The following is a 21116-nucleotide window of genomic DNA, read 5'->3' on the forward strand; positions in this document are numbered from 1 at the left end:
GAGGAATCCAAGACTAAGAACTTTATCTCTTGTCTCGCCAGCTTCACATATTCCTTTACAATCATGTAAATAACCGCTTCCTTTCCCAGTTAAGTCCATACTGAGGAAACGAAATGGTTAGTTATTTGATGATAATCGACATAATCCATGTCTCAACACATTATATGTTTTTATTAACCTGATATTATAAACATAACTTAAATGGAAATTGTATCTTGGTATCGCCCACGTCTGGATTCTGAGATTCATGACAATCCTCTCAACGGTGAACCAAGAACCATACACCCATCGGGAACATGGAGGGCCATGACAGAGGCCAAGTGATGCACATGCACTACTTTGATTCTAATGATGTACATATGGTAAAAAAATCCAGTTTAACGAAGTACATTTTGCACAGCATTACTTGGCAATTTGTACAAGTTTTTACCTATTTAATCATTAGTGTAACAAAATCTAGTTGTGCACACATTTGATTTGAGCAAATATTACCTTCTGGTTTTGGTAGACTGCAAATATTTGTCGTAGAGAACTTACAGCAGAAGAATCTATTTTAATGTGTCAGGTGCAACGCTATCTCGGTACAGTGCTAGTTAAACTCCTTAATCAATAGCAAACAGTACTGTTACAAATCTCAATATGTAGGAGCGTCACAACCATGAATATGTAGGATACATGTTGACAACTACATACCATGAATATGTTGTAGGGTCACAACTGAAAAGGTGCTACAATGGCTCATGGAGGAAATCTGAAGAAGATAATCATTTGGGTTTAGAAAGAGGCGGAATACGAAGAAGATAAACATTTTTGGTCTAGAAAGAAAGGCAAAATCTAGAGGATAATCATTTGTGGTCATTTTGGTTAAGTAGATAGCCTCGAGCTTATATAATCCAGAGCTTTGCATACATTTACGAATAAAATATTAATAGCTATGCTAATTGTCTAGTCATGTAAATATATGGAAGTTTGTAGCAGGTACAACACATGATTGGAGATAATTTTATCTTTTAGTAGTGCAAAAATTCTAAGCAAGCACAAATTGCACACAAGATGTGTCCGAACTACAGGAGGAAAAACTCACATGCATTCAGGCACCAAGGCGCATCTACTATTCCATTGAACATCCTCCAGTGTCACTGCTACAACAACCTCGGCAACATCGGTGTCCTTCTCCACCACCTCACATGCATTCTTCCCATGCATTAGCGCAACTGACCAAGACCAGGTCCTCTCTTTACTAACATCAAACGTCTGGCCAAGGAGCAAGGCATGCTGATCAAACAAGGTTATATAGATTGCAAATTTAATTTTTGTCATATTACCTCTTATATTTCTAAAGCAAGGAATCATACCAAAAAAGTACAGATATGATCTTTGGCAAAAATAAGATCAGTAAAGCAATGTAACCCACTAAAATACCTCTGATTAATGTTGTCCAAAAAGTACAACACACGATAAATATTTTAGGCCAGAAATGAAGAAACTCACAACAACCTCCACAAATTTGGTAAACATTTCAAAAGGCTACTTCTAGATGAAGTAATTGGTAGCAAAGAAGTGTCACTGATGAGAATGCGTGGAGTAGGATATGTAGCAGAGTGTTAATCAAGAAAGCATGATTCAAAGTCTTCCCACTGAATCTTGTATTAGTTGAAGAAACAAACTGATGGAGCCAGAATGTCGAAATATGCTATGTGCAAATTCCTACAAGTTCTATTTCTCGTGAATAATTATGTCCCGACTGTAACAGTGAGTCCACTGTCTAGATCCATTTTCAAAACAAATAAGTCAACTATATTGAATGTTATTTGTAGCAGTTTGACTGTAGGTGTTTTTACACACATGATACATGACATTTACCCTACCCGGGGTGTGAGATCGATACAATATGTCACTGAGCTAATTATGCTGGTGGAGTGGTGGTGATGAAAGATAGATAGATACAGCTCACCCCATGCTGTACTCTAAAGATCATTTCAGCTGCATCTAGGCATCACTTCTCGTTGAACAGCAGCTTCCATCTCCTCGGACTCAGCATGCGGCTAGGATGTCAAGGAAATGAAGGAAAATCAATATAAACCAATTGATGACCAATACACACCGGTCATTAATCTCTATCTTAATCAGCTTTGGTGATTCTGAAATTTTATATTGCATATATAAAATGATTTATGCTTCTGTTGTAATACGATCACATAGATGTTCAGATGGGAACAATTCATAATGCAGAAAATGAATAAGTTGGTTGAAGAAAGGACATAAGCTGAGGAGATCGCGTGGGCGCGCCTTGGGCTTGAAGCGCGACTTGGGGGCATGCGTCCATGCAGTTGGGGTGGGTGGGGTACATGGTCTCCGGGTTGTTGTGCGGCATGCCAATAATATCATCTCGCTTGATCAATACGCTGATGACGGCCGGAGGATTGATTGCTTACAGCAGGCCGGACCGGATGACGATTATCAAAGAATCGAACGCCAACAGAGACATGTCAGGATTGACATGTGCTGATTCCTCTCCTACTTGATATGTGTGAGAGAGAGACTAACCATTGTCCAAAGAGCCTGCTCGGGGCTGTGCTCATTTGCGCCCATGGTCCCATTCCCTTCATCCTTCGTCCATGTCTTCACCGATTGCCGATGCATGGGGCACGGGGCAGCGTCGCATGGGCGTGCATCTCGTGGAGCGAGCGGCGGTGGCTCTGGGGAGGGGCCGCAGCGACTGTAGGGCATCGAGCGTCCGACAGAGCGAAAGAGGGAGCAGCGGGTAGGAAGGATGCGGGCGGCGACCCTCCCATAGGAGTAACTGGCGAGGGGCGCTGGGGGATTTTTGGTGGACAAAGAAGCGGAGAGCGGCGAGCGGCGGCGCCGAGCGGTTTTTGCTGGAACCTGCTTCGTTAATGCGCTTTCATTAGTTCGCTATTTAGATAATTAGATTATAATCAGATGGTTGATAATTTAAGTTGGATCTGCCCTCTCATGCTTTTTATAGTATAGATCAGGTTACACAATGCCCATCGAATGTGCTAAAAAATCAGTCCTTGGGATGGTGATAGACAAGAAAGAATACGCAAGTAACAATACGTGGAATGGCGACCCGGGAGCACACCGCCGCCACCTAGGACTCCCTTCCTCACCACCACTTTACTTGCTGTCGCTGACGAGATCTGTTGGGAAAAGCGTTGTAGTATTGGCGGCGAAGGGGATCTCCACTCCAAGCGACAGGGACAGGAAACGGGGCTCCTCTCTTCAGCGTGGTCGTGGCTTGATGTGTCCTCCTCCCTTGGCCCCTTCCCACGATGTGCTCTCTTCCAGGCATCCCAATGGCATGGTGGATCTTTTGAGCCCTCGAAATTGGTGCTAGCCTTCATGGCAGGCCCAGATCTGATTTGGGATGGCGGCGGTTGGATCGGGGGTGGCCAGCGGCCCGGTGGGACAGTGGTTGTGTCGCATCTGGTGACATGGTTGCCCATTGGCCAAGGCATGGAGGCGCTTGGTGATGTGGCCATTTGGCCCTAGCAATCTTCGTCCGCGATGGCGTCTACTATCGGATGTCAACCTCTTTGATCTGGCTGCTAATGAGTCTCAGTCTTCATCATCATAGATCTATACGGATTAGCGTATGTCACCTCTAAATATCTAGATTGGAAAGGCTCCGGTCGTGCACACTCATATCAGCCAACACGGCTTCAAGATGGAGCGGCGTGAAGCTTCGCTTTCTTATCGGAGTCATGTGACATCTCTAAGTCAAGATTTCCATGGCACTGGTTGAGGTGGAGAAAGTCATGACAATTGTGATTGAAGGTTTTGAAGCATTGGTAGAAAGCTGTACTCGATGCGATGAAGGATGTGTGCTAGGTGTTTTGGTGACTTCTAACAACAGCCTTGGCAAGTGGGGGTGACATCAGTGGAGGTCGGAAATTTTGGTGCTGCTCCTCGAGTACCGAGTCTCGATTCACATGGTGAAAGCCCAAGGTCTGGCATTCATTGGTTGTACGTGGCAACTGTCTTACTCAAGGCATTGTTTTTGGGTGAACTCGGACTCTCTTGAGGGTGAAAACCCAAGATCTTCGATCGAGCAACGAAAACGCTTGTGCACTGTTTCCTTGTTGGAGTCGTTACTTTTGGAGAACCTTTTTGTATACTATGTGTTGTCTTCGGTGATAGTCAGAGTGTTGTTTTTGCTAGGATTGATCACCATGGTGGGCCTTTTTCTTTTGTTCTTTTTATTTTATATTTTGGCTGTGTATATTCTTGATGTCGTTGGACATCTCGTTAGTACATAGGCCGGATGTAATTGATAAATTCGTGATATTAATATATTTCCTTTCTCAAAAAATCTGATATGTTTGTTCTTGCTTCTGGATTACAAGTAGTTACGTTTAAAATTATCATTTAACTTCTTATTGTGCGAATGTCACATCCTTATGTAATTCTGAAAGTGGGAAAGAAGAGTTTATTGGAACAATATAATTGTAATTTATTAGCACCGAGGCCATGTCAAGAAGTCAACATGGAAGATTTATTAGTGTAACCAGTCTTGGTCGTCTATAGTTTTGTCCACGATGATGGCAAGATACTTATTGACTCCTTCCTTCAAACTTGGTTACTCTATATAGGATGAATGTGGGGCATGAATATTAATTTCCATAACGGTATTTTGTACAATTGCCCAAGTACATCAAGAATAGAGTTATAAAACATCCGCGAGAATTGTGTAAAGATATTTCGAGTTACTAGGATAATTACTTGTGTGGTTGATCTATGCACATAATGCTAATTAGAGTATTTCATGAAACTTGTTTAAGTTCTACATGGATTTGTAACTTTCTTTAGTGCTAGAGTGCATCTTTTCTATGCATGTCAATCCTCACATATAATATTCATCAAGACATGTGTTACACGTTGTCGGGACCCTGATCTTAAGCCATACAAATCCAGCATGTAACACGCCGCATCACTTTGCGGCCTCACTCACGGTAAACTCCACGGGTGTCACCTTACCTTGGACGGGACCGTTTGCGTATTTTGTATCACGTATATGAATGTGTCGCTAGCAATCATATGTCAAAGAACCCGGGTCGACATGACTAGTTATAAACCCAAACGGCACCACCGTATAGGGACAGGCATACGTAACCCAGCAATGCAGGTGTCGGTCATCAGCAAGTGTAGACGAGTCGTAGTAAGCTACATGGACTCCATTACACCGCGCGACATTTCCCCTTGGGGATAGACACAACATCAAAGAGGGATACATGCCGGTCAATCAATGAGTTCGGAGCAGTAGCAAGCTACCAAGGCTCACTGGAAGCACAAAGAGGAATTTCCCTATAAAGAAGGCTATTAAAGGCATACAACTAAATGTCGAGTCCCACACATACCAATGCATTTCAAAGCATACACACAATATGCGTGATATTTGTAGATACAACATTGCATCACAACACAACTCTATGACTCAAGCATTTATTAAAGACTCATAAGTGTCAACATAGTGTGATATTACAAATAGGGGTCACATCACCCAACACTCAATTCATACAAGCATCAAGCGGAAGCATAACATGTCTGAGTACACACATCTATTAAAAGTGGCTGGAGGAGCCTAAAAATCTATAACGACCCTACTAAAGGAGCCAGACCTCTGTCTGGGATTCCCAAGCTATTTCGGTCAACATTGTACACATCACGTATATCCAATAGTGAGACAAATGTCTCCTCTGCAAAAACATAAATTAAGAAAGCATGAGTACAAAGGTACTCAGTAAGACTTACATCAGAACTATCTACATATGCATCATTGTCAACAATGGGGTTGTGGCGTTTAATTGCAGCAATCGAGCTTTGACTCTTGGCTAACGTGTACTACGATCACAAACACATTCTTTGAGGTGGGGTGGTAGAAATGAGTCCACATATTAACCAAAACAATACACCACTATGGAACCACTCTCATCTCCCTACGAGGAGGCTATCCATAGCACCCACACTTATCTTGAATGTTTTGGAGTATCCATTTCAAGTTGTCTATGTACCACGTAATGTTTCCAAGTAGTCCATTGCTACGGCAACAAAACTCCTTCCCCGGCAACGCCAGGAATTCTTCTTGCTACTTCTCTGGTTTGCGTCGGTTTTTCCCTTGAAGAGGAAAGGGTGATGCAGCACAGGAGCAGTAAGTATTTCCCTCAGTTCAGATACAAGGTATCGATCTAGTAGGAGGGTCTTGTCAAGTCCAGAGTACCTGCGCAAGCACAAAACGAGATTGCACCCAATGCTTCAAAGTGGTTCACTACTGGAATCAGAGATTTTGTCGTCTGCCTAGTCTTTGCCGTCTGCTAGCTGATGGCAAAGACACTCTTTGCCATCAGCTTCAGCAAAACTGATGGCAAAGAACTGGCTGATGGGAAAGAAGGTATTTGCCAGCAGTAAACTCTTTGCCGTCTGCCGCAGACGGCAAAGAAGGGGCCAGTAGACGGCAAAGAAGTTCATCTGGCCGGGGGACCCTTAGGTCAAACTACTCCCCTCTTTGCCGTATGCTGGCTGACGGCAAAGATGCCAGAGGCAGACGGCAAAGAGTATAGACCCCTTTGCCGTGTGCGAGCAGACGGCAAAGCTCCTGAATCTAGTAACGGCCGTCCCGCCCCCATCGCGGCCCTCTCTCTCTCTCAAATGGCCAATCCCTCTCTCTCTCCTCCCCCGACGCCCAACGCCGCACCATTGTCGCCTGGCCACCCCGGGCGCCGCCCCGGTGCCCCTGGTGCCGCCCCGAAGCCCCACAACCCCCCCGGCACCCCCTGGTGTCGCCCCTGAAGCCCCACCGTCGACGCCCCGTGGTGCCCCTGGTGCACCCCCGCTGCCCCACCCCCGGCGCCCCTGGTGTCGCCCCCGCAGCCCCACCGCCGGCGCCGCCGTCCCAGCCACTGCCCCGTAGGCCTCGGCGCCGCCCCCGCAGCCCCACTGCCGGTAAGCCCATCCACCCCCGCCCCCTTAATTTTTTTATTTTTTGGTATTTAGTTTTTTGGAATTAGATTATAACTACCGGCACGATTTTTTGTTGTTGTTGTAGTAGTTGTTCTTGTTATTGTAGTTGTTGTTGTTATTGTAGTTGTTGTGGCATATATAGTTTAGTTGGTAGGTTAGTTAATTAGTAGTTTTAGTGGTAGTTTAGTTAGTTGGTAGATTTAGTTAGTTAATTAGTAGATTTAGTAGGTAGTTTAGTGGTAGATTTTGTTTTGTTATTTAGTGGTAGCTATATTATTTTTTAGTTACTTAGTGTTAGATTCTGTTTTTGTTATTTTTTTGCTGTTTAGTGCTATCTAGGTTTAGCGATAGGTTTAGTTAGCTTCGTTAGTTAGGTTAGTTAGTTAGTTAGCTTAATAGAAAGAATAGGAAGAAGAAGAAGAGGAGGAGGAGGAGGAGAAGGAGAAGAATAAGAAGAAGAGGAGGAGGAGGAGAAGAGGAGGAGGAGGAGAAGAATAAGAAGAAGAAGAAGTAGAGGAGGAGGAGGAGGAGAAGAAGAAGAAGAGGAGGAGGAGGAGGAGGAGAAGGCAAAAATAAGAAGGAGAAGAAGAAAATAAGAAGAAAAGAAGAAGAGATGAAGAAAAGAAGAAGAGATGAAGAAGAGAAGAAGAGAAGAAGAATACCTTCTCCTCCTTCTCCTTGCTTTAATTTCCGCAACAATGACATAATTAGCCCATTAGGCTCCAAAATGCCATAATAACCTCAAAATGGCATAAGAACCTTGGTTAGCTCACGAATATTATGTACTTAGCTTGTTTTCCTCTAAAATGACATAATTGGAATATTCGTGTTGATCAGGTGGATTTACATGTGATAGTTGTCTCGTCGCTGTGAAGTCTGCTGTGCGAAGACCTGCGAGTGCGTTGTACGAGCTCCGCCCCTGCATTCGTGGGTCAGTACAAATTTCATCTCCTCCCCGCCCCTTTATTTACTGTGGCTCGGTTTCCGGATGAAACTTTCTAGATTTAGGTAATTCAATTAATTTATCAGTATGCGTGACGAGTATGCGTCTCCCGTTCGAAAGGGTGACATCTATAAATATGCATGTATTTGCATATTTATAACCGCCATCCTTTCGAATTGTCCAACATTATCCATGGACAGCCCGAGTATGTGTAGATTGGGTTCGTTTTCCCGTATGCTATGCTCTGGATCTGATGCGGAATTTCGTCAGTGCCTCCCTGTTGTTCTCCGGATGCACATCCTCTCTGTTTATTGCGGAGACGTGTATCAGGACAACAGCGTGGAGGTGCTGCCGAAATTTTGCGTTGGATCCGGAGCAGAGCATGGGAAAACGAACCCAATCTACACATACTCGATGGGATTAGGACCTATCTTTACCTATTAGCGAATAGGTTGCCTGGACGTAATAAAAATGGCGAACCTGATTAACCGATGAATATAAATGCTGAATTATATATAAATATATTTCTTCTGTCTTTAGTAGCTACGCAAGATGAGTGATCGTGCATGGATGTATACCGGTCACCCTAGTCAGAAAGAGATGACGAAAGAATGGTTTTTAAAAACAAAGGAATTTGTGAAAGCCGCATTCGCAAATGGCCAGGAAAGAAACTATTGCCCCTGTCCTGGATGCGACAACTATACAAAGACGACAGAGGCTGTAATGATTAAACACCTGCAGAGGAGGGGTTTTAAGCCTAATTATACGGTGTGGACATTTCATGGTGAGTCTATACAACACACAAGAGCTGAGGTGGTCCATCGTCGCACGGACGAGCATGGTACTGGGATCGAAGACATGGTGCAAGACTTTGATGATGCTCGGGATTCGAAAGATGAGATGGAGGAATCTGCAAAGGCCTTTTATGAAATGTTGGAGTCTTCAAAACGTCCTCTCCATGAGCACACTGAGCTCTGTCAGCTGGATGCAATTGCACAAGTAATGGCTCTGAAGGCTCAGTTCAACTTGGGAACAGAATGCTACGACGCGATGATGACACTATTTGGACGTTTCCTACCCAAAGGCCATGTCATGCCTGCAAACCTGTACCAGTCGGACAAAATACTTCGTGTACTTAAGATGCCCTATGAGAACATAGATGCATGTGAGAAAGGATGTGTCTTATTTAGGAAGGAGTATGCACACTTGGACTATTGTCCCAATTGCGAGTCTTGCAGGTATCTTGTGGTAGACAACGGTATGGGTGAGAAGAGGCAGACCAAAATCGCAGTTAGTGTTCTTCGGTATATGCCAATCGTACCAAGACTTCAACGTCTTTTCATGGTCGAAGAGACAGCCAGACAGATGACATGGCACAAATTGGGCAAAAGAACTGAACTAGATGCGGATGGGAATAAGATGATGGTACACACATCGGATAGGGAAGCGTGGAAACATTTCGATCGATTGCATCAGGATAAGGAATCCTCGAGTCTGCGCCGCCACGGATGGTTTTAATCCCTTCGGCATGACGGCAACCCAATACAGTTGTTGGCCTGTATTTGTCATTCCACTCAATCTCCCCCCCGGGCAGATTATGCAAAGAAAGGACATATTTCTGACGTTGATAATTCCAGGGCCCAATTATCCGGGGAAGAATATGAATGTGTACCTGCAACCGCTTAAGGATGAATTGGAAGAAGCTTGGGAAAATGGGGTCAAGACATACGATGCCGCTAGAAAAGAAAACTTCAAAATGCATGTGTGGTACATGTACTCTATGCATGACTTGCCAGCGTATGCGCTATTCTCTGCATGGTGTGTGCATGGAAGGTTCCCGTGCCCCCAATGCAAGGCAGCTCTTCAGTTTCATTGGTTGCAGGAGGGTTGGAAGTATTCTTGCTTTGACTTGCATAGACAGTTCCTGGATCCTGACCATCAGTTCAGAAAAGACACGAAGAACTTTACCAAAGGTAAAGTTGTCAAAAACTTGGCACCACCTGCGTTCACAGGCCAACATATCCTGGATCAATTAAACGCCCTCGAGCCTGATCCAGAGCGTCCAGGGTATTTCAAGGGGTATAATTCAAAACATGCCTGGACTCACAAGCCATGCTTCTGGGATCTGCCTTACTTCAAAGACCTCCTTCTTCCACACAATATTGACATGATGCACACTGAAAATAATATCGGAGAGGCTATTTTTGGTACATTGTTCGACATAGATGGGAAGATAAAGGATAATATTAAGGCTAGAGTCGATCAAGAGACACTATGTCATAGACCGTTACAAAACATGCGAGAAGGCAAAGGAAAGCAGAAGTGGTCGAAGCCAAAGGCCTGGTTCAATCTTGGAAGGCCAGTTATGAGGGAAATTATCTTGTGGGTCAAAATGCACTTGATGTTCCCCGATGGGTATGCAACGAATCTAAAGAGGGGAGCGAGTCTTGAAAAATGAAAAATCTTTGGTCTCAAGAGTCATGATTGGCACATATGGCTAGAGCGGGTAATGCCGGTGATGTTACGTGGCTTTATTCCTGAGGATGAATGGCTAGTACTGGCAGAGCTGAGCTATTTCTTCCGTGTTCTTTGTGCGAAAGAATTGTCGCCTGGCGTGGTAGAAGACATGGAGGAGTTTGCACCGGAGTTGTTGTGCAAGTTAGAGAAGATCTTTCCACCGGGCTTCTTTAATCCAATGCAGCATTTGATTTTACATCTACCGACCGAGGCAAGATTGGGTGGGCCCGTGCAAGATCGTTGGTGCTATGCAACTGAGAGGATGCAGAAGACCCTTCGAGCTAAATGTAAAAATAAGCGTAGAATTGAAGCATCGATGGCTGAGGCATTCATTACTGAGGAGGTGGCAAACTTTGTGACAGCACACTACTAAGCCAAAAATCATCATTTGCATAATCCGAAGCCTCGGCACAATGATGGAGACCCTAAAAAAGGTGGGTCCAACCTCAGCCTATTCAAAGGGAAGCTCGCACCAGCCGGTGCTTCGAAACCAATAACGTTGGATATCAAAGAATGGCGGAACATTTCGTTGTATATCTTCAACAACCTAACAGAAGTGCGGCCGTACATCGAGTGAGTTCTCGGCACATTTTCCCGTAACTTCTAATTCATTTGAACTGCTCTTATTCCCGAATATTTCAAACAGCCGTTACGTCGTCAAATTCTCGGATGGAGCGGTGATCGAAAATGATTCCGTCGAAGAGTATGAGCTTCTGTCAAAGAAACGAGGCGGCTATCCCGGTTTCATCTCTTGGTTCAAACAAACGGTAATTATCAATAATGGACCTTTTCATTCTTGGTCTAACTTGCGGCTAATGCAACAACCATTTCGTATTAAACTTGTAGGCTAATTCAGAGTCTATGGACGCCGAATTGAGACAAGTCGCTAATGGTTTTGACTATAAGGTCCGTTCATTTGAGAAATACAACATCAACGGGTATCTCTTTCGTACCTTTGGCAAAGAGCTATCTATGCCCGACCGGAAATCTACAAATTGTGGTGTCTTTGCTATCGGCGAAGGTGTTATCGAGTATTATGGAAGAGTTGAAGCAATTTATGAACTTCAATTCTATGGTGAAAACCCACCGAACGTCGTAGTCTTCAAATGTTATTGGTTCCAGCCGAAAAAGACTAGAAGGACTCATGAACATATAGGACTAGTCGAAATCAATCCAAACACCCATTTAGATGTTCTCGGTGTCTATATTGCGGCTCAACAGGCGACCCAAGTTTTCTATCTACCGTGGGCATGCCAAACGGATAAGAATCTGGAAGGTTGGTATGTTGTTTATGAAGTGCACAAAAACCTTGGTTAGCTCATGAATATTATATACTTAGCTTGTTTTCCTCCAAAATGACATAATTGGAACATTTAGCTCAAAAAAGACATAATTAGATAATTTAGCTCCAACAAGAGGAGAAGAGGAGAAGAAATAGGCAAAATGAAAAGATAGAAGAAGAAGAAGAGAAGAAGAAGAAGAGAAGAAGGAGAAGGAGGAGGAGGAGGAGGAGGAGAAGGAGGAGGAGGAGGAGGAGAAGGAGGAGAAGGCCAAGGACCTTCTAGTCCTTCTCCTTCTCCTCCTTCTCCTCCTTCTTCTAGATTTCTTCTTCTTCTCCTCCTCCTCCTCTTTCTTCTCCTCTTTCATATTATCCTTGCTTTAATTAACCCAACAATGACATAATTAGTCCATTTAGCTCCAAAATACCATAATAAGCTCAAAATGGCATAAGAACCTTGGTTAGCTCATTAATATTATATACTTAGCTTGTTTTCCTCTAAAATGACATAATTAGCCCATTTAGCTCAAAAAAGACATAATTAGGTAATTTAGCTCCAACAAGAGGAGAAGAGGAGAAGAAATATGCAAAATGAAAAGAAAGAAGAAGAAGAAGAAGAAGAAGAAGAAGAGCAGAAGGAGGAGGAGGAGGAGGAGGAGAAGGCCAAGGACCTTCTATCCTTCTCCTCCTCCTCCTCCTTCTTCTTGATTTCTTCTTCTTCTCCTCCTCCTCCTCTTTATTCTCCTCTTTCATATTATCCTTGCTTTAATTAACCCAACAATGACATAATTAACCCATTTAGCTCCAAAATACCATAATAAGCTCAAAATGGCATAAGAACCTTGGTTAGCTCATTAATATTATATACTTAGCTTGTTTTCCTCTAAAATGACATAATTAGCCCATTTAGCTCAAAAAAGACATAATTAGGTAATTTAGCTCCAACAAGAGGAGAAGAGGAGAAGAAATATGCAAATTTAAAAGAAAGAAGAAGAAGAAGAAGAAGAAGAGAAGGAGAAGGAGGAGGAGAAGCAGGAGGAGGAGAAGGCCAAGGACCTTCTATCCTTCTCCTCCTCCTCCTCCTTCTTCTTGATTTCTTCTTCTTCTCCTCCTCCTCCTATTTCTTCTCCTCTTTCATATTATCCTTGCTTTAATGAACCCAAAAATGACTTAATTAGCCCATTTAGCTCCAAAATACCATAAAAAGCTCAAAATGGCACAAGAACCTTGGTTAGCTCATGAATATTATATACTTAGCTTGTTTTCCTCTAAAATGACATAATTGGAACATTTAGCTCAAAAAAGACATAATTAGGTAATTTAGCTCCAACAAGAGGAGAAGAGGAGAATAAATAGGCAAAATGAAAAGATAGAAGAAGAAGAAGAGAAGAAGGAGAAGTTGGAGGAGGAGGAGGAGGAGGAGAAGGCCAAGGACCTTCTAGTCCTTCTCCTCCTCCTCCTCCTTCTTCTTGATTTCTTCTTCTTCTCCTCCTCCTCCTCTTCTTTCTTCTCCTCTTTCATATTATCCTTGCTTTAATTAACCCAACAATGACATAATTAGCCCACTTAGCTCCAAAATACCATAATAAGCTCAAAATGGCATAAGAACCTTGGTTAGCTCAAGAATATTATATACTTAGCTTGTTTTCCTCTAAAATGACATAATTAGCCCATTTAGCTCAAAAAGAAGGAGAAGGAAGAAGAAGAAGAAGAAGAAGAAGAAGAAGAGAAGAAGAAGATAAGGAGAAGGAGAAGAAGAAGAAGGAGGAGGAGAAGAAGAGAAGAAGAAGGAGAAGGAGGAGAAGAAGGAGAAGGAGCCCTCCTTCTTCTCCTTCTTCTTCTCTCCTTATTCTCCTCCTTCTTCTCCTTCTTCTTCTCTTCTTTTTTCTTCTTCTCCTCCTCCTCCTCCTTCTCCTTCCCCTTCCCCTCCTCCTCCTCCTTCTTGTTTTTCTTCTCCTTGTTCTCTTCTTGCTTCTTCTCTTTCTTCTTCAATTTAGCTTATTTGTCATATATATGTTGTTGTTCTTCTTCTTCTGACTTTCTTATTCCCATTTTGTAGATTGGATGTACTACATGCATGGAAGCTGGCGTTGGAGTGCTTTAGTTTCCGTTTTTATTTGAGTTTATGAACAATGTGGAACTATATGTATATGTATATATGGATGAACAATATATGCGCAACTATATGTATGTATATATGGATGAACCTTTGTATGTGTTGGTTCTTTTGATATATGGGATGTACGTTGATGAACAAATGGCATTGATGAGCTTTATATGTATATCATATATGTGTTGTGACCTATTTATGATATATGTGCTATGAATTATATGTATATGTGCTGTGAAATAGAAAAAATAAATAAAAATGTGAAAATATAGGCTCTTTGTCGTCTGCCAGCTGATGGCAAAGGCCTTTGCCGTCAACTGACCGACGGCAAAGGAGCCACGTGGCGCCCACCTGTGCAACCTGGGCAGTAGCAGCTGGCCATATAGTCTCTTTGCCGTCTGCTTCCTGGGGGGCGGACAGCAAAGAAGAGGGCATAGAGGAGGAGGCAGACGGCAAAGAGTGGAGAGAGGGGGGAGGGGAGGACCCGGCAGACGGCAAAGATGAACGTGGAGGCAGACGGCAAAGATGGAGGGGGAGGGGAGGGGAGGGGAGGAGAAGGCAGACGACAAAGATTGACGGGGAGGCAGACGGCAAAGATTGACCGGGAGGCAGACGGCAAAGGCTCCGTTAACCCCTAACGGAGCCAATGCGTGTCGGCTGCCGCCTCAAGAGCTTTGCCGACAGCTCCCGAGGAAAGATGACGGCAAAGAGCTTGGCCGTCCGCCTTGCGCAGGCAGACGGCAAAGAAGGTCCTATGCCGTCGTAGGCTAACGCAGAAATTTTGTCAGACGTGACAATCTTTGCCGTCTGTGGTATTGTCTTTGCCGTCAGGGATATTGTCTTTGCCGTCTGTGATGGCAGACGGCAAAGAAGGTGATTCCTGTAGTGGTTGTCAATCCCTTCAATATTGTTTGCAAAGTGAGATTTCAAGGCGGAAAGTGCAACGAAGTAAAAAAGGGTAAAGCTGAAAATATGGTGTGGAGTAGACCCGGGGGCCATATTTTCGCTAGAAGCTTCTCTCAAAATAGCAAATATCACGGTGGGTGAACAAATTACTGTCGAGCAATTGATAGAATTGCGCAAAGTCATGACGATATCTAAGGCAATGATCATACATATAGGCATCACGTCTGAGACAAGTAGACCGATACTTTCTGCATCTACTACTAATACTCCACACATCGATCGCTATCCAGCATGCATCTAGTGTATTGAGTTTATGACGAACAGAGTAACGCCTTAAGCAAGATGACATAATGTAGAGGGATAATCTCAAACCAATGATGAAACCCCCATCTTTTTACCCTTGCTGGCAACAACACGATGCGTGCCTCGCTACCCCTTCTGTCATTGGGTGAGGTCACCGCACGGTATGAACCCAAAACCAAGCACTTCTCCCATTGCAAGAATCATAGATCTAGTTGGCCGAACAAAACCCACAACTCGAATAGAATTACAAGCATATGAAATCATGCATAAGAGAGATCAGAAGAAACTCAAATAAGATTCATAGATAATCTGATCATAAATCCACAATTCATCAGATCTCGACAAACACACCGCAAAAGAATATTACATCGGATATATCTCCATGAAGATCATGGAGAACTTTGTATTGAAGATCCAAGAGAGAGAAGAAGCCATCTAGTTACTACCTATGGACCCGTAGGTCTATGGTGAACTACTCACGCATCATCGGAGAGGTCATGGTGTTGATGAAGAAGCCCTCCGTATCTCAATCCCCCCTCCGGCAGGGCACCAGAACGTGCCCCAGATGGGATCTTGCGGAGACAGAAGCTTGCGGCGGCAGAAAAGTACTTTCGATGATCTCCTGATTTTTGTGGAATTTTCGGGGATATATAGTCGCAAAACCTAGGGCAAAGGGGCCTCATAGAGCCCACAAGCCAGGGGCCCGCGGGCCCCCTGGCCGCGCCTTGAGGGCTTGTGGGGTCCCTGGTGGCCCCTGCCCTGATTCTCGGGCTCTCCGATCTTTTTCTGTTCCGAAAAAAAATCTTTTTGGCAGTTTCATTCCGTTTGGACTCCGTTCAAAATCCTCCTCTCAAAGGGGTCAAAAACATGGAAAAAACAGGAACTGGCACTTGGCACTGAGTTAATAAGTTAGTCCCAAAAATATATATATAAGGCATGCAAAACATCCAAAGTTTGACAAGATAATAGCATCAAACCATCAAAAATTATAGGTACGTTGGAGACGTATCAATCATCCCCAAGCTTAACTCCTGCTCGTCCTCGAGTAGGGAAGTGATAAAGAATGAATTTTTGATGTGGAATGCTACCTAGCATAGTTGTCCTTTGCAACTTCTTTCATGTGACATGAATGTTCAGATCCGTAAGATTCGAAACAATAGTTTGCTATTGACATGAAAACAATAATACTTCAAGCAAACTAGCAAGGTAATCATGAACTTTCAAAATAACAAGGCCAAGGAAAGTTATGCCTACAAAATCATATAGTCTGGCTATGCTCCATCATCCTCACACAACTAATGTAAATCATGCACAACCCCGGTATTTGCCAAGTAATTGTTTTTGCACTCTTAATTTCTCAAACTTTTTATAACTATCACGCAATACATGAGCGTGAGCCATGGATATAGCACTATAAGTGGAATAGAGTGTGGTGGTGGTTGTGAGAAAAAAAGGAGGAGATGGTCACATTGACTCGGCGTATCAAAGGGCTATGGAGATGCCCATTAATAGATATCAATGTGAATGAGTAGGGATTGCGATACAAGAGATGCACTAGAGCTATAAGTATGTGAAAGCTCAAAAGGAGAAATAGTGGGTGTGCATCCAACTTGCTTGCTCACGAAGACCTAGGGCAATTTTGAGGAAGCCCATCATTGGAATATACAAGGCAAGTTATATAATGAAGATTCCCACTAGCATATGGTAGTGACAAAGCAAGAAGCTCTCAATCATGAAAAACATGGTGCTATTATGAAGCATAAGTGTGGAAAAAGATAGTAGCATTGTTCCTTCTCTCTTTTTCTCTCTTTTTTTTATTTGGGCTCTTAGGCCTATTTTTCTCTTTTTTTATTTTTGGGCTCTTTGGCCTCTTTTTTCCCCTCACATGGGACAATGCTCTAATAATGATGTTTTACTCACAGCTCAAAGCTCAAAATGATGATGAATCTATAGGAAATGCCTCCGGCAGTGTACCGGGATGTGCAACGACTAGCATGGCGTATGACATTGGAACATCTCGCTAGCTATCCTACGATCATGCAATGACAATATGAGAGTGACTGCACAAGTCATGAGACGGAACGGTGGGAGTTGCATGGCAATATATCTCGGAATGGCTATGAAGATGCCATAGTGGGTAGGTATGGTGGCTGTTTTGAGGAAGGCATATGGTGGGTTTGTCTACCGGCAAGAATTGCACGGCACTAGAGAGGCTAGCAATGGTGGAAGGTGGAAGTGCATCTATACCATGGACTCACATTAGTCATTAAGAACTCACATACTTGTTGCGAAAGTTTTTATTAGTAATCTAAACAAAGTGCTAAATGCATACTCCTAGGGGAAGGGTTGGTAGGTGTTAACCATCGCGCGATCCTGACCTCAACACAAAGGATGACAATCAATAGATCAATTATGCTCCGATTTCCTAACATAGCGGTTCACCATACGTGCATGCTACGGGAATCACTAACTTCGACACGAGTATTTCTAGATTCACAACACCCTACTAACATAGCTCTTAATATTACCAAATCCATGTCTCAAAACTAATTGAGAGGAATCAAGACTTCTCTTTCTACTCAATGCACATGAAGATGGAGGTTTTTGCATCCTCTTTGGGTACCTATCACCTTTGGGACTACTTTCATAGCATAAGCCAACTACCAAGTCACGCACCGCCGTGCTCTAAAAGATATAAGTGAAGCACATAGAGCAAAAGTATCTAGCTCAAAAGATATAAGTGAAGCACTATGAGCATTCTGGCAAATTCACGATGAGTGCATGTCTCTCTCTCTCAAAAAGGTGTGCAGCAAGGAAGATTGTGACACAACAAAAAGAAAAGACTCCTAAGATAAAAGACGCTCCAAGCAAAACACATATCATGTGGTGAATAAAAATATAGCTCCAAGTAATGTTACAAATGGATTGAAGGCGAAAGAGGGGATGCCTTCCCGGGGCATCCCCAAGCTTAGGCTTTTTGGTGTCCTTGAATTTGGCTTGGGATGCCTTGGGCATCCCCAAGCTTGAACTCTTTTCACGTGTTATCTCTTTGTCCATTAAAACGTCACCCAAAACATGAAAACTTCACAACACAAAACTTAAACAGAAACTCGTGATAACATTAGCACAAGAAAACAAACTACCACTTCTTTTGGTAGTGTAGCAAATTCGAAATCTATCTATATTGGTGTTGGGCTACTGTATTCTCAATTTTCCATGGCAAGTACCCCCCGATACTAAACATAGTTTCATCAAAACGAGCAACCAACTCAACAAAAACAGAATCTGTCAAAAACAGACCAGTCTGTAGCAATCTGTATACTTCGTATACTTCTGCTACCTCAAAAAATATGAAATCTTACGACTGTGTGGAAAAAGTCATATCAACCAGCAGAAAAAAGAATCAACTCAAAAGCTCTTTATGAATAAAAATGAAAAATTATCTCGTGAGCGAAAAGTTTCTGTCTTTTTCCAGCAGGATCAAACAACCATTACCAAGACTAGTCATAAAGGTTTTTTCTTGGCTCAAACACAAAAAGAAACACAAAAAACACAATCACAATAGAATTATGATGGTGTGGACGCAACAAAACAGAAATAAAAAGATAAATTTATTGGGTTGCCTCCCAACAAGCACTATTGTTTAACGCCCTTAGCTAGGCATAAAAGCGATAGAATCACGTATCGTCATCTTTGGTGCTCAAAGCATAAGTGGCCCTCATCATGGATTCATAAGGCAATCTTATTTTATTTCTAGGAAAGTGTTCCATTCCCTTCTTTAAAGGAAATTGAAATCTAATATTTCCTTCCTTCATATCGATGATAGCACCATAGTCCTTAGGAAAGGTCTACCAAGAATAATAGGGCATGTAGGATTGCAATCAATGTCAAGCACAATGAAATCATATTTGCAATAATAAGAACATCATTGATCCTTCACATGGGTTTCTTGCCAGTAGAATCAGCAAGATGCAAATTAACAGAACACTCTTCAATCTCATTAAAACCCAGAACATCACATAAAGACTTTGGAATTGGGGAAACACTAGCACCCAAATAACAGAAAGCATTGAATTCATAGTTTTTGATTTTGATTTTCATAGTAGGTTCCCACTCATCATCAAGATTTCTAGGGATAGAGACTTCCAATTCAAGTTTCTCTTCAAGAGATTTTATCATAGCTTCGACGATATGATCGGTAAAGGCTTTGTTTTGGCTATAAGCGTGTGGAGAGTTTAACATGGATTGCATCAAGGAAATGCATTCAATCAAGGAGCAACTATCATAATTGAATTCCTTGAAATCCATAGTAGTAATTTCATTACTACTCAAAGTTTTAATATCTTCTACTCCACATTCAATGCTTTTAGCATCAAGATATATGGACTCTGAATCATTGGGGAACTTTTCAACGAAAGTGGATGCATATACAGCCCCATAATCATTAGGTTTGACACAAGAAAACAAAGATTCAATGGGAGTCACACCAAGCACTTTAAGATCTTCGTGATTCTTATCACGAGAACATGCCTTTTTAAGCCATTCATGTCTAGCATGAAGTTGGGCGGTTCTTTCTTGGCTCTCAATCATGGAAACACGCATAGCTTTCAAAGTTTCATCCATGTTGATCTTGGGAGGAGTGATACGTCTCCGTCGTATCTACTTTTCCGAAATCTTTTGCCCATGTTTTGGACTCTAATTTGCATGATTTGAATGGAGCTAACCCGGACTGATGCTGTTTTCAGCAGAATTGCCATGGTGTTGTTTTCGTGCAGAAATAAAAGTTCTCGGAACGTCCTGAAAATTTACGGAGATTTTTTCTAGAATAAAAGAAAAATACTTGCGCAAAGATCCACCAGAGGGGGCGTGCCAGTGGGCCACAAGCCCACAGGACGCGGCCACCCCCTATGGCCGCGCCGTGCAGGCTTGTGGGGCCCACGTGGCACCACCGCCCCCAATCTCAGCTCTATATCTTCTGTTTCGCCTGGAAAAAAATCGGAGAGAAGGTTTCAACGCGTTTTGCGATACGGAGGTGCCGCCACATCCTATTCTTCATCTGAGGGCAGATCTGGAGTCCGTTTCGGGCTCCGGAGAGGGGAAATCGTTGCCATCGTCATCATCAACCTTTCTCCATCGACAATTCCGTGATGCTCTTCATCGTTCATGAGTAATCTCATCGTAGGCTTGTTGGACGGTGATGAGTTGTATGAGATCTATCATGTAATCAAGTTAGTTCTTGACGGGGATTGATCCCTAGTATCCACTATGTTCTAGATTGATGTTGCTACTACTTGGCTATAGTTAATGCTTGTCACTAGAGCCCGAGTGCCATGATTTCAGATCTGAACCTATTATGTTGTCGCCAATATATGTGTGTTTTAGATCCTATCTTGCAAGTTGTAGTCACCTACTATGCGTTATGACCCGGCAACCCCGGAGTGACAATAGCCCAAACCACTCCCGGAGATGACCATAGTATGAGGAGTTCATGTATTCACCGTGTGTTAATGCGTTGGTCCGGTTCTTTATTAAAAGGAGAACCTTAATATCCCGTAGTTTCCATTGGGACCCCGCTGCCACGGGAGGGATGGACAATAGATGTCATGCAAGTTCTTTTCCCTAAGCACGTATGACTACATACGGAATACATGCCTACATTAGATTGACGAACGGGAGCTAGCCACATATCTCTCCGTGTTATAGCTGTTACATGATGAATCACATCCGTCACACTCATCCATCACCGATCCACTGCCTACGAGTCTTTTACTACTGGTCCTCGCTACGTTACTTTGCCTAGGCTTGTCCCTTGCTACAAGAGGGATTGGGCCACTTTGCTGCTGTTGTCACTACTGTTGTTACTTGTTACTTTGCTGCTGCTGCTGCTGCTACTGTTCCTTGCTACTCCGCTGTTACTTGTTGCAAGACTTTGTTGGCACTGACATCCCATCAACAAGGTTTTTTCTGGCGCCATTGATACAACAGTTAGGAATAGTCTACCGTCAACAGATCATTTCTGGCACCGTTGCTATCATACTACTTTGCTACTGATACTTTGCTTGCACACACTAATCTTT

The sequence above is a fragment of the Hordeum vulgare genome, chromosome 2H (assembly GCF_904849725.1).
Source record: "Hordeum vulgare subsp. vulgare chromosome 2H, MorexV3_pseudomolecules_assembly, whole genome shotgun sequence".
NCBI lineage: Eukaryota > Viridiplantae > Streptophyta > Magnoliopsida > Poales > Poaceae > Hordeum > Hordeum vulgare.